At 39.3% G+C, this 11461-nt stretch overlaps 1 pseudogene; it reads left to right on the top strand.

Annotated features, from left to right (window-relative positions):
• The first annotated feature begins 5685 nt into the window (after window positions 1-5685).
• LOC105302697 lies at window positions 5686-10715 on the top strand (annotated as a pseudogene).
• The last annotated feature ends 746 nt before the right edge of the window (window positions 10716-11461 follow it).

The following is an 11461-nucleotide window of genomic DNA, read 5'->3' as shown; positions in this document are numbered from 1 at the left end:
GTGTGGGCCCGTTTGGGTTCCTCTTGTTTGGGTCTCTCTGCACTTCCTGGGCTTGTATGTCTATTTCCTCTGCCATTTTAGGGAAATTTTCTTTCATTATTTCTTCAAATAGGTTTTTAGTTCTTTGCTCTCTTTCATCTTCTTGTACCCATCTGATGCTAATGTTGGTACACTTGATGTTGTCCTAGAGGCTCCTTAGACTATCCTCATTTTTTTGGATTTTTATTTTCTGTTCTGATGGGTGTTTTCTGATATCTTATCTTGCAAATTGCTGATTTGATCTTCTGCTTCATCTAATCTACAGTTGATTTCCCCTAAGGTATTCTTTATTTCAGTTATTGTATTCTTCATTTCTGACTGGTTCTTTTTTATGTCTTCTATCTCCATTTTTATGTTTCCTATTTCTTTGTTGAATTTATCACTGAGATCATTGAGCATCCTTATAACCAGCATTTTGAATTCTAAATCTGGTAGATTGCTTATTTCCATTGTGTTTAGCTCTTTTTCTGGAGCGTTGTTTTGTTCTTTCATTTGGGACATGTTTCTTTGTCTCCCTATTTTGGCTGACTCCCTGTGTTTATTTCTATGTATTAGCCAGAGCTACTATGTCTCCCAGTCTTAGGAGAATGGCTTTGTATGGTAGGTGTCCTGTGGGGCCCAGTGGCACAGTCTCCCTGGTTTCCTGAGCTGGGTGCTCCAGGTGTTCCCTTTGTATTGGAGCGTGTGTGCCCTCCTGTTGTAGTTGAGCCTTGGTTGCTGTTTGCATGTCAGTGGAAGGGATTGACCCATGGACTGATTGGTTGTGAGGACTGGCTATTGACTACAGTCGAGGAGCTGTTGTGCAGGGGCTGACCCTATAGTGCAGGATTCACTTTAGCAGGGCTCTGGTGCCTGCCCAGTCTGCCCTTTGGGTGTGTCATTCTCAGATGCAGCCCTGGATGGTGCTCTGGTTCAGTTCAAAGCTGGCCACTGGGTGTGCCAACCCTGGGGCCTCCTGGAAGGGGCACTGCCAGTGACCAAGTTCAGCCACAGCCTGTGCCCTGCCCAGCATGAGCCACCTAGCATGAGCCACCAAGCAATCCATAGATAGCTGCCATGTGTGCTGGGCTTGGGAGTGCCTTAAAGGCCAAGCCGTGTACCAATGCTAGCTGCTGTTAGTGCCAGGCTTGGGGCTGCTCGCAAGAGGTACAGAGCACACCAGTGCCAGATGCTGCTTGTTTGGGGTTTGTGAACTTTCGAAAGATTTTAGGAAAGCCCACAGCATGAGCCAGAACAGGTATAGAAAGAAAACCACTGCAAGTGTCTTGGGTAGGCCTGCAAGTTGGGTGGGTGGATGGGGTTCTCAGAGAATCACTAGTGCAGGGCAACCAGTGTTAGCCTGGTTGACAGAGACTCAGTTATGGAAGCCGCCTGGGTCTGCATGCTGGGAGGTGGGAAGGATTAACAAAGAAGCCGTGGTTTCTGTCTAGGAAAAAACTGCCCCTCCAGCCCTCACCCTGAAGCCAGAGAACTCAGGTCCTCCCCCATGTGTCCTTGCCCACCCCCCAAGCTGCTGCCCCAGCACTGGAGCTCAGAGTGAGTGATGCTGTCAGCCAGTAAGTTAGTGTGTGGGCCCTTTAAGAGGAACTCCTAGGACTCCACCCTCCCTCCGTCTCACTCAGCCATAATCTCCGCTGGTTTTCACAGCCAGAAGTTGTGGGGTCTTTTCTTCTCATCATGGAACCCTGAGCTGGGGAGTCTGGTGTGGGGCTTCCAGGGTGGACTTCTGCAGCTGAGATATCCCTTCTTTTAACTACCACTTGTTGGTGTGGCATCAGCCCATTCTGCATCTCTGCCCATCCTACTAGTCTTGAGGTGGCTTCTTCTGTATGTCCTTAGTTGTAGGACGTCTGTTCAGCTAGACTTCAGGCAATTCTCAATGATGGGTATTTTGTAGTTTTGTAATTTTGATGTGGTCATGAGAGAAGGCAAGTACAGCATTTTACCTACTCTGGGTTTTTGCCAGAAATTCCAAGGAGGCTCTCTTGTGTAGTGTACATAGCTTGAACTATTTTGATATTCTAATCCTGGAACATTACAGTTCTGGATTTGTGCAGTGGACTGAATTTTGTGTTCCCCCCAAATTTTTATGTTGAAATCCTAACCCCCAATGTGATGGTAATGGGAGGTAAGGCCTTTGGGAAGTAAGTAAGCCTTCATCTATGGAATTAGTGCCCTTGTAGAAGGGACTCCAGAGAGCTCTCTTTCCACCATGTGAGGATTCAATAAAAAGTCAGCAGTCTGCAGCCTGGATGAGGGCTTTCAGCAGAACCCAACTATGCTGGTACCTCATCTCAGACTTAAAGTGCCAAGGTATTGAAGAAATATTGAAATCACCAAGAATTTTGATAGTTGTCCTTGGATAGAGTGATAGAGAGCCAAGACCTAAAGTCTAAAGGAATAGAAGTAACCTAAAGAAAGAGGCAATAAATTATAAGAAGGGCTGGTGTGTGGTATAATCTGATAACATATATAAAAAGGAAAAAAATTTAAAAAAATAAAAAGGACACTCTGCCTCTAGGCCCAATGGTACCAAAGGATGTTGGAGGGATAACTACATACAATATGTCCTCAGGAAAAACGTTGCCGTCAAAGGAGAGCCAGGTTGCTTTTAGAGCAAGAAGGTGAAAGGAATATTCAGAGAAGATATTCGGGATATTAGGTATCTTGAGTTCAGTTGTGAAAGGATTTCAAGAGATGGGAAGGGGTGTAAAACGGAATTAGGAGCCTTGATGTACAAATTGTAGGACTATTAGAGTCCAGGATATAAGGCATGACCACAAGATCCTGGATTCCAGTGATAACTGACATGAACAGGGATAAAGGGCATGATGATCTCAAAAGGGATGTTAGTAGAGAGCCTGTGAATGTTGAGAAGAGTGGGTAATCTTGCCAGGACATGCGTAGTTCTGGGGTTCTCACTTGATCTCCACTGATAGAAGACAATAGGGAAATGTACAGAGGGGCTGTTCTTATCCTGAGCATACTGACTACCTCTTTTCTTTTTTTATTATAAGAATATGTATTAAAGTGCACAAATTTGAGTCTCTCTTGACGTCTCAGGAACCTCCAGGCTTATTCAGGAGCAATCTTAATTTCTAGCCCATGGACAACTCTCTTGACTTCTGCAGATGCTGACAGTGGTCTTCAGAGGAATGATGTTATTCCTAATGGCTTTATCTTAATTCTTGCTTGATAATTTGTTGAATGAATGTATAGGTGCCAGATCCATAAGGGAAATAAGTTTACCTTAGAGCACCTCAGATCATTGAGTTCTGTGTTTCCAGATTTGTTAGATATTGCAACATGGAAATAAAACTAATATCTAACTCCCTCATAATACCTAACATATTTCTTTATAGGTGAAACCCTCAGGAAAACGCCAAAGAATCCTTACATTTTTAGATTTTCTGTTCAGCATGTATGGCTTATTGCCTGATGCTCATGAGTAGAAAACTTATTAAATACTAACAGATATTAATAGCTTTCATCAATATGAGGAAAGAGAAGGAATAAACGTGACAATTGATAAATCATTTCTATATCTAGATTTATCTTCTGTCAAACTTTATACCAGTATATTCCTATCCAAGATTCATCAGTTTAATTCCTCATGTTAGAGAAGTGATCCTGAAGTTGTAATTTAACTCAATGTATTTCAGTTTTTAAATACCATATCTTAAAATGAGCATACTAATATCACACTGAGCTTTAGTTTTCTAGGGCAACCCAAAGTTTGCAAAATGTGAGGCTACATAAAGAAATATTTAACTGCAAGAATAGTGCAGGGATACCCTCATCCTCACTGAAATTGAGGACATTCCTAAGTGCCACTTAGAAATTGCTAAGTGTGCGCGCGTGTGCACACACACAAACACACGCAGTCTGGAAATGGTATGGAGAATATAAGATATAGTTGGGAATACAGGCTTTTAAGTTTTCCACTCCTCCATCCCCAGGACCCTTGTTTTTAGGGTTTAAGATAGCTGTTGGAGTTCTGGCTATCATATTCAGCTTTAATACAGACCCTATTGTAATTTCTACTGTTGATTATATTTTTTGCTTTCAAGGAGGAAGGGACAGCATGGTGGAAGGGGGAGCTTTGGGGTGGCCAAGGGCAGAGGCTTGTGTGAATTCCAGCTCCTTCATCTCTAGGTTCTTCCTTTAGGGCTTTCTCAAGGTCCACTATTCTGCAAATAGCAATGACAGCAACAGATTAGCATGTGCGTGCTTAGGTTTTCAGTATTTAGTGTTTTTTCACAGTAACTGAGGTGTGAGAAGTAGTGAAGGAAGATTTTTTAAATAAGATAGGAAGGGTAAAATGATTGCTCAGTTTTAGCCTCTGGCTAGGGTGTCTCCTGGATAGAGAAACAGGAATTGTGCCCCATTAAAGTAATCCCCATTTTAATGGATCTGTTCACTTCCCAGCATTGTGGTTCCTCCCTGTGATTTTGGTGGAGGCATTCCTGAACTGTTTAGCAATAATAGAAATTACCAGAAATGCTCAGTGGGGAAGTCAAGAGTCCTTATTATGAAATGACTCTTCCGGGCTTGTAACATTGCTAGAGACACTAGCTTTTGTGAATTTCTAACCACAGTCCTTTAGTCTTTATTTTAAATAGAAAAAGATGATTATTTTTGCTCCCTAACATAACTCTCCATCATACAGTGGCCAACAGCAGTTAGCAACTTTTCTTCTTAAGTTGTGTCCTCTGGGAGCTGATACTTTCCCAGTCAAGGTCACTAACTGGATCTAGGCAATGGTTGCCTCTTTAACCCAGAGTTATACCAAAAGAGAAAGGCAGAGAAAGATCTGATTTAATGACGATTTCTAAGAACGCTATCAATAAATCAGTGGGACTGCAGAGTCAGCTCTTGGGACAGAGGTCAGAAATCTTTGTGATTAATTCAGAAATCAAAAACCTGTGGAAAATAATAATCTTCATGTGTGGATGCTGGTTTGAAAAACAACAGCTATAAATCACATTGGAGAATTTTGAACATAGATTTATTATTCAATGATTAGTGAATTATTGTCAATTTTGTTAGGTTTAATTATGGCATTACGGTTTTGTAAAACAATACTTGTTTTTTTATTTTGGAGTTAAACATTGCATTTTTCTGTAACTGAATTGAGATTTTTTTTTTTATTACCTAAATGTGATCAGAGAAGTCTGTGACCTTTTTTAAGGTGTGACTTACCCTAAATTTCTTTTTTTTCCTTCAATTTATTTTTCAATTACAGTTGACATACAATATTATTTTAGTTTTAGGTGTACAAACATTTATACATCTTAAGAAGTGATCACCAATAGATCTAGTACCCATATGATACCATACATAGTTATTGCAATATTACTGACTCTTTTCCCTATGCTATAATTTGTATCCTCATGACTATTTTTATAACTGGCAATTTGTACTTCTTAATCCCTTTCACCTTTTGCACCCTTTCCCCTAACCCCCTTCCCATCTGGCAACCATCAATTTGTTCTCTGTATCTATGAGTTTGTTTCTGTTTTGTTTGTTTTTTAGATACCACATATAAGTGAAATCACATGATATATGTCTTTCTCTGACTTCTTCCACTTAGCATGAGACCTTCTAGGTCCATCCATGTTGGCTTTTTTGGGGGGGAGGGGGGAGATGAATGCTGATGAAGATGTGAAGTGCAGTGACATCTTAACATCTGTAATTTTCTTTGACATCGTTCAGTAAATTTGGCAAAATATGAATTGTTGGTCCTGGAAGGAGTAAAGCTATTCTTTGTACTAATCTTTCTATTTTTCTCTATGTGTGAAAATCTTCATTTTAAGAACCCAAAAAGTATATATAGAGAGAGAAAAATTCTTACACATGACAAAATCAAGAAAGTAATTTCACCCATTTTCCTATGCATACTTTAGCTCCCTCAGAGAAGTGAAAATCCATTCCTCAAAAAAGAACTCTTTGAATCTACCTCCTTCAATCACCATTTTTCTGCTTCACATTCTGTCTTTGGAAACAAAGTTGATGCCTCTCTTTTGTATTTGAAGATCACCTTTAGGTTTTTCCTTCAGCCTTATTTCCTTTACTTAATGAAAAGCAACTCTCAATTTCTTATATTCCTTTTCTCTGCAGTAATCGGGGGTGGGGAAGAGGGGAGGGGAAAGACAGGTGTTTGTCACATTTGGAATTTTGAGATAACTGGTAAAGTTAGCACTGCCTACTCAATGCTTACAATTTGTTGTTGAAACATTCTACTTTTAAAATGATTTCTTCTAATACTTCAGGGCCTCCTTTCCCTGCTGGGCTTGGAGAAAATGAGGTGTCATTTTAATAATGTCATTGGTAAAATATAATGAGAAAAGTGAACCTCAATATATCCTAAGAAATATAGAAAAATTAAAAATGTTTTTTCTCAGATAATTTTAAAACAATATTTTGTTGGCTTTAACTTCCATTTCATGGACAATTGGCTAATTGGTTGCAGTTCCAAATGCAGCTCCTAAAAAGCTTGATCTTTTGGTATATTCTCCATCTAGTAAGTGTAGGTTTCTAACTCTCTAGAGAGGGAAGATGCCTCTTTGTACCATAAAGCCAACTTCAAGGAATAAGACGTTTATATATGAGAACCTGTTCTCCTGTTTGGCTCAGGTCCAGCAGATGGATTATTGGACAAAATGAGACACATTCTTATTTTCTTTTATGTGTTTTTCTTTTTTTTTTATGCTAGTTCTTGGTTGAAAATCTGTAGTTGTTTTTCTTTTTTTTTTATGCTAGTTCTTGGTTGAAAATCTGTATCTGGATAAGACAAACCCAAATCAGCCACATATTTTACTTTACTCTTCAAGCTCTTTTATAGCCAACAGTCATCTCTTTACCTAAAGACATTTCCCAAGAATGTGGCCATTCTGTCTAAATGTTTCTGGCCTATCATATTTCAGTTAGCCTTTGCTGCGTAACAAACCACCACAAAACCTAGTGGCTTATAACAACAGTTTTTTATTTCTTACTATTCTGTGGGTTAGCTGGCCACAGCTGTGTGGTTTTTCTGCTCCTGGGGTCACTCATGTGATATAGTCATCTGGAGGCTCGACTAAATCAAGATGATCCATGATTTGGCCTCACACATTCGTCACTTGGTGCCTGCTGTTAGCTGGAGCTTTTCTCACTACATATTCTTACAGGATGGCTGGACTTTTTTGATAAGACTCTAAGAGAGTGACAAGCAGAAGCTGCCAAGTTTCTTGAGTCCTAAGCTCCAAACTGTCACAGCTTTACTCCCACCACATTCTTATGGTTAAAGCAAGTAGCAAGTTCAGTCCAGATTCAAGGGGTAGGGAAATAGATGCCACTTCTTGATGAGAAGAGCAGCATGCATATATAGGAATGGCAGGAAGTATTGGTAGCTATCTTTGCGGACAACCTACAACACATGGGAAAAGAGAAAACTAAAAAGAAAAAGAGGAAACATTAAATGAGACAGGGAAAAAACAACATAGGTATGCTTCTACAAAGTTTTTGTGAGTTAATTCTTGAATTTCAGGAAAACTAATTGAAAGTTTATGTATGTTTGTTTTAATGAAGGTGACAGCATGCATTTTGTCTGCCCACCTTGTTATTAAGTCCAGAATGTTAGAAAAAATTCATGTAGCTATATATATATATTAGATAATATATAATTCATGTTTACTTTTATATATTACATATTTTATATAATGTAATTCATATATATTTACATACTAACTACTATGTTTAAAGTATAAGTTCTCAAGAACAGCTAAATTTAAATTCTTTACTAGTACTTGGGCAGTTAACTTAATTTCTCTAAGCCTTAGTGCCTTTGTTTTAAAATGGGCTTAAAAGCAATACCTACTATATTGGGTTATTGTGGGGATTAAATAAGATAATGTACTTAATTAGCACACTGCCTGGAAGATAATAAACACTGGTTAAATGTTCGTTGTTGTTATTATTAAATCTATTAAGTTTGTCCACATTTGATAATCTTCCAATGGAATAGCATAGGTGAGGGTTACAGCCCCAGTGCCAGTCTAATTATTTTGGCCTTCTGGGATAAGAACCCCATAACTTACTTTGCTCTTTTCCTTGTGTTTGTATACAAGCAAAGAGAATATCAAAACTGTAATATTTACAATAGGTGAACATTAGAGGTCACCTAACCTTCCATGTAATGGAAAATTCCTCAAAGGACCTCAACAGAACCTAACCTCTGTTTGAGGTATTATTATCCAATAATAATGCCTAACATTTGCAGACTATTTTAGAGTTTATAATGCCTTTTCATATCCATTGTTTAATTCTCACCATTCCGTGAGGTTATTATCCTCATTTTACACTTAAGGAAACTGAGACTCAAGGAAGTCAAATGACATTCATATCCAATATCACATAGCTATTAAGTGGCAGACTTTGAATCTGGTGTTACAATATCTATAATTCAGTTTAAAATATCTTAGTACAGAGAGTGAAATATGGATATGTTAAAATAATACTCTAGGTGCAGCTAGCATTCTAATTGGGAATTCACACTCCAAAGGGATTACCAAAAGCACTTTAGCTGTCTTAACTCTGATCAATATTAGCTATTTTGCTTATTAAACTAGTTAATGTCAGAAATTAATTTGTATTGGAGATATTAATGGATTGTTAATTGTTGATTATTGTTCAAAATGGGCTCTCATGGAAAATAGTGGTATTGTGGGTTGGCTAAAATAATTAAAATGCTCCCCATGCTTACATGAATGGGTAATGGTACGTAAAATGATAAAATATGAAAGCATTTCAGTTAAAATTTAGCAAGGCTGATAGTCTTTAGGGATGGAACCTGACAATTTCTAAGAGGTTCAATGTCTTGCCATTGCCAGGGAGATTTGTGGTTGCCTGATGCCAACTCTAAAGGTAATAAACTTACGATTTTGTGATATTATTGGATTTACCTTGATTGAAGCTTCATGCCAGATGTGGTGAGATCATAGAACATAGTGCTTAGAGTTTTAAAATTGTTTTATTTGGCTTGCTTGTAAATATTTAATGCTAAGTGCCATCTTTTCAGCACTAGCTATTCCAGCTTCTCCAATATAGCATGCTATAGTTTTCTTTTTCCTTGTATAATACAACTATTGACAAATCTCACTTATATAAATGCAGAACTCCTTACTGGCAAGGCAGTTGGGAGACAAAGGGAGTCTTTTCAGCGCTGAGTACTGTCACAGAGGAGGCGGCTGGCGGTGACTCCCGGCGCATTTGATCCGGCTCACCGGAACTCGCAGGCCAACGTGATCCAGACTACACCCACGGGACAGCCCTGGACTTCCCACGCAGCTTCCTAACCGCCACAGAGGAAGGACAGTGTCCGTGAGCCCCCAGACCTGACTCTGAGGAGTTGATGGAGCTGGAGAACGTCCTGCCCAGCAAATAAGAGTTGATGGTAGAGATCAGCATCTGCAGAAGGATCTCAGTGAAGCCAGGAGTAAGGGGAGAGTGTAGAGGCCAATGAGGGCAGAAAGACCTTACAATGGAGCCAGAAAATGGCAATGGGCAGAACGAACTTCAACATGGACCCTATAAGGGCATCTAGTTCTTAGTGGAGAATGAACTTCTCCAGAAACACCCGAGGAGATTGCCCATTTCCTATACAAGGTCAAGGGCCTGAATGAAACAGCCATGGGGGAATACCTGGGGAAAGGAAGAACTGAGTCTGGCAGTGCTCCATATCTTTGAGGATCTGCAGGAGTTCATCGACCTCAACCTGTTGCAGGCCCTCATGCAATTTCTACGGAGCTTCCCACCTCCCTGGTGGGCTAAGAAGATTGACCAGATAGATGATGGAAGCCTCCTGCCAGCAATACTACTACCTGTGCAACTTCACAGTTTTCCAGTCAATGGACACATGCTACATGCTGTCCCTCCCCCCCTCACCATGCTAAACACCAGCCTTTACAATCTCAACGTCTGGAACAAGTGGGACCTGGAGCACTTTGTGGCCTCAGATTGGGACATCAATGAGGGCAGGACCTGCTGAGGATCTGCTCAGGAACATGAGCCCTTCAAGATTCCTGAGGATAATGGGAATGATCTGACCTATACCTTATCCAACCGGGACAGGGAGGGCTGGCTCCTCACAGACAACTGCCTCTATTTTGAGTACGTGGCATACAAGGAGCCAGGAGGAATCATCTCTCAGGAGAATTAAGCATTAGAGAGGTGGATGACCCTTGGCAACCAAACTGCTTTGAGCTTTACATCCCCAACAACAATGGGTAGCTTATCAAAGTCTGCAAAAGCAGAAGCAGATGGCTGGGTGGTTGAGGGGAGCCACATAGTGTACTGGATCTCTTTCTCCACACAGGAAGAGAAGGACGAGTAGATCACGTTCATTCAGTGTGAGCATGAGTTCCTTCTATGGAATGCTGGTGGCAAGGAAGATGCAAGTTTCTGCCAAAAAGAAGCAAAAGCAGCACTATTGCCCCCAATTATTTATTACAGAGCTGCCTTATTTATTACTATTGCCCCTTGCCCCCAATTATTTATTACAGAGCTGCCTTACCCTGGTGGCTGGATCCCTGGGCCCAGTGGCTGCAGATACCAATTCCCTCTTTGCAAAATTCACCACCTCTAGCACCTCTCTAGTTATTGTGATCAATGACACACTGTTAATAATTATCATTTAACCACTGGAACGAAAGCTACTTTGTGGGCCATTATTTTAAATAAAATATTAGCAGAGAATTCATCAGTGTACAAAAGTGTAATACTCTACAACTAAGTAAAGATTATTTTTAGAAGGCAAGGGTGGTTTAATAAGAAAATCACTATAATTATGATCAGATTAGGATTTTCATTATTAATAAATGCTGAAAACTTTTTTGACAGAAGTCAGCATACATGCATAACAATGTAAATAATAAAAATAAGTAAATAAGCATTCTAGGAAATGATTTAAATATAAGAATAGTAAATATTATCCTAAATGGTAAAACACTGTAGCATTTCAGTTAAATTTGGAAACTAATAGAGATGCCCCATTACCATTTACTTTGTATTTTTTTATTTTTATCAAAATTATACATGTACATGGTTTAAAAAATCATTTAATTCTGTATGTTATGAAAGAACAACAGTCCCCAGGTCCCTTACTTTCTATTTCTCCTTTCTCAGAGACAACCTCTTGTAGATTTCTAAAACATTTAGAAATCAATGCCTTTTCTCTATGTTAGTAATAGGCACCTAAAAAAATCAAATAGAAATATTCCATTCCTAGTGCCAAATGTATAAAATACTTAGAAGTTAATGAGAAAGGTTACAGAAACTAGTATTATTTACTGTTCAAAAACCTTGAAACAACATGAATGTCATCAATAGTAATAGTTGAATAATTATGCCACATCCCCAGTATCATTATGCACTTAACTAAAAG

This window comes from Pteropus vampyrus, unplaced genomic scaffold, assembly GCF_000151845.1.
Source record: "Pteropus vampyrus isolate Shadow unplaced genomic scaffold, Pvam_2.0 Scaffold276, whole genome shotgun sequence".
Taxonomy (NCBI): Eukaryota; Metazoa; Chordata; class Mammalia; order Chiroptera; family Pteropodidae; genus Pteropus; species Pteropus vampyrus.
Note: the sequence above shows the minus strand (reverse complement) of the source record. Positions and strands in the feature narration are given on the sequence as shown.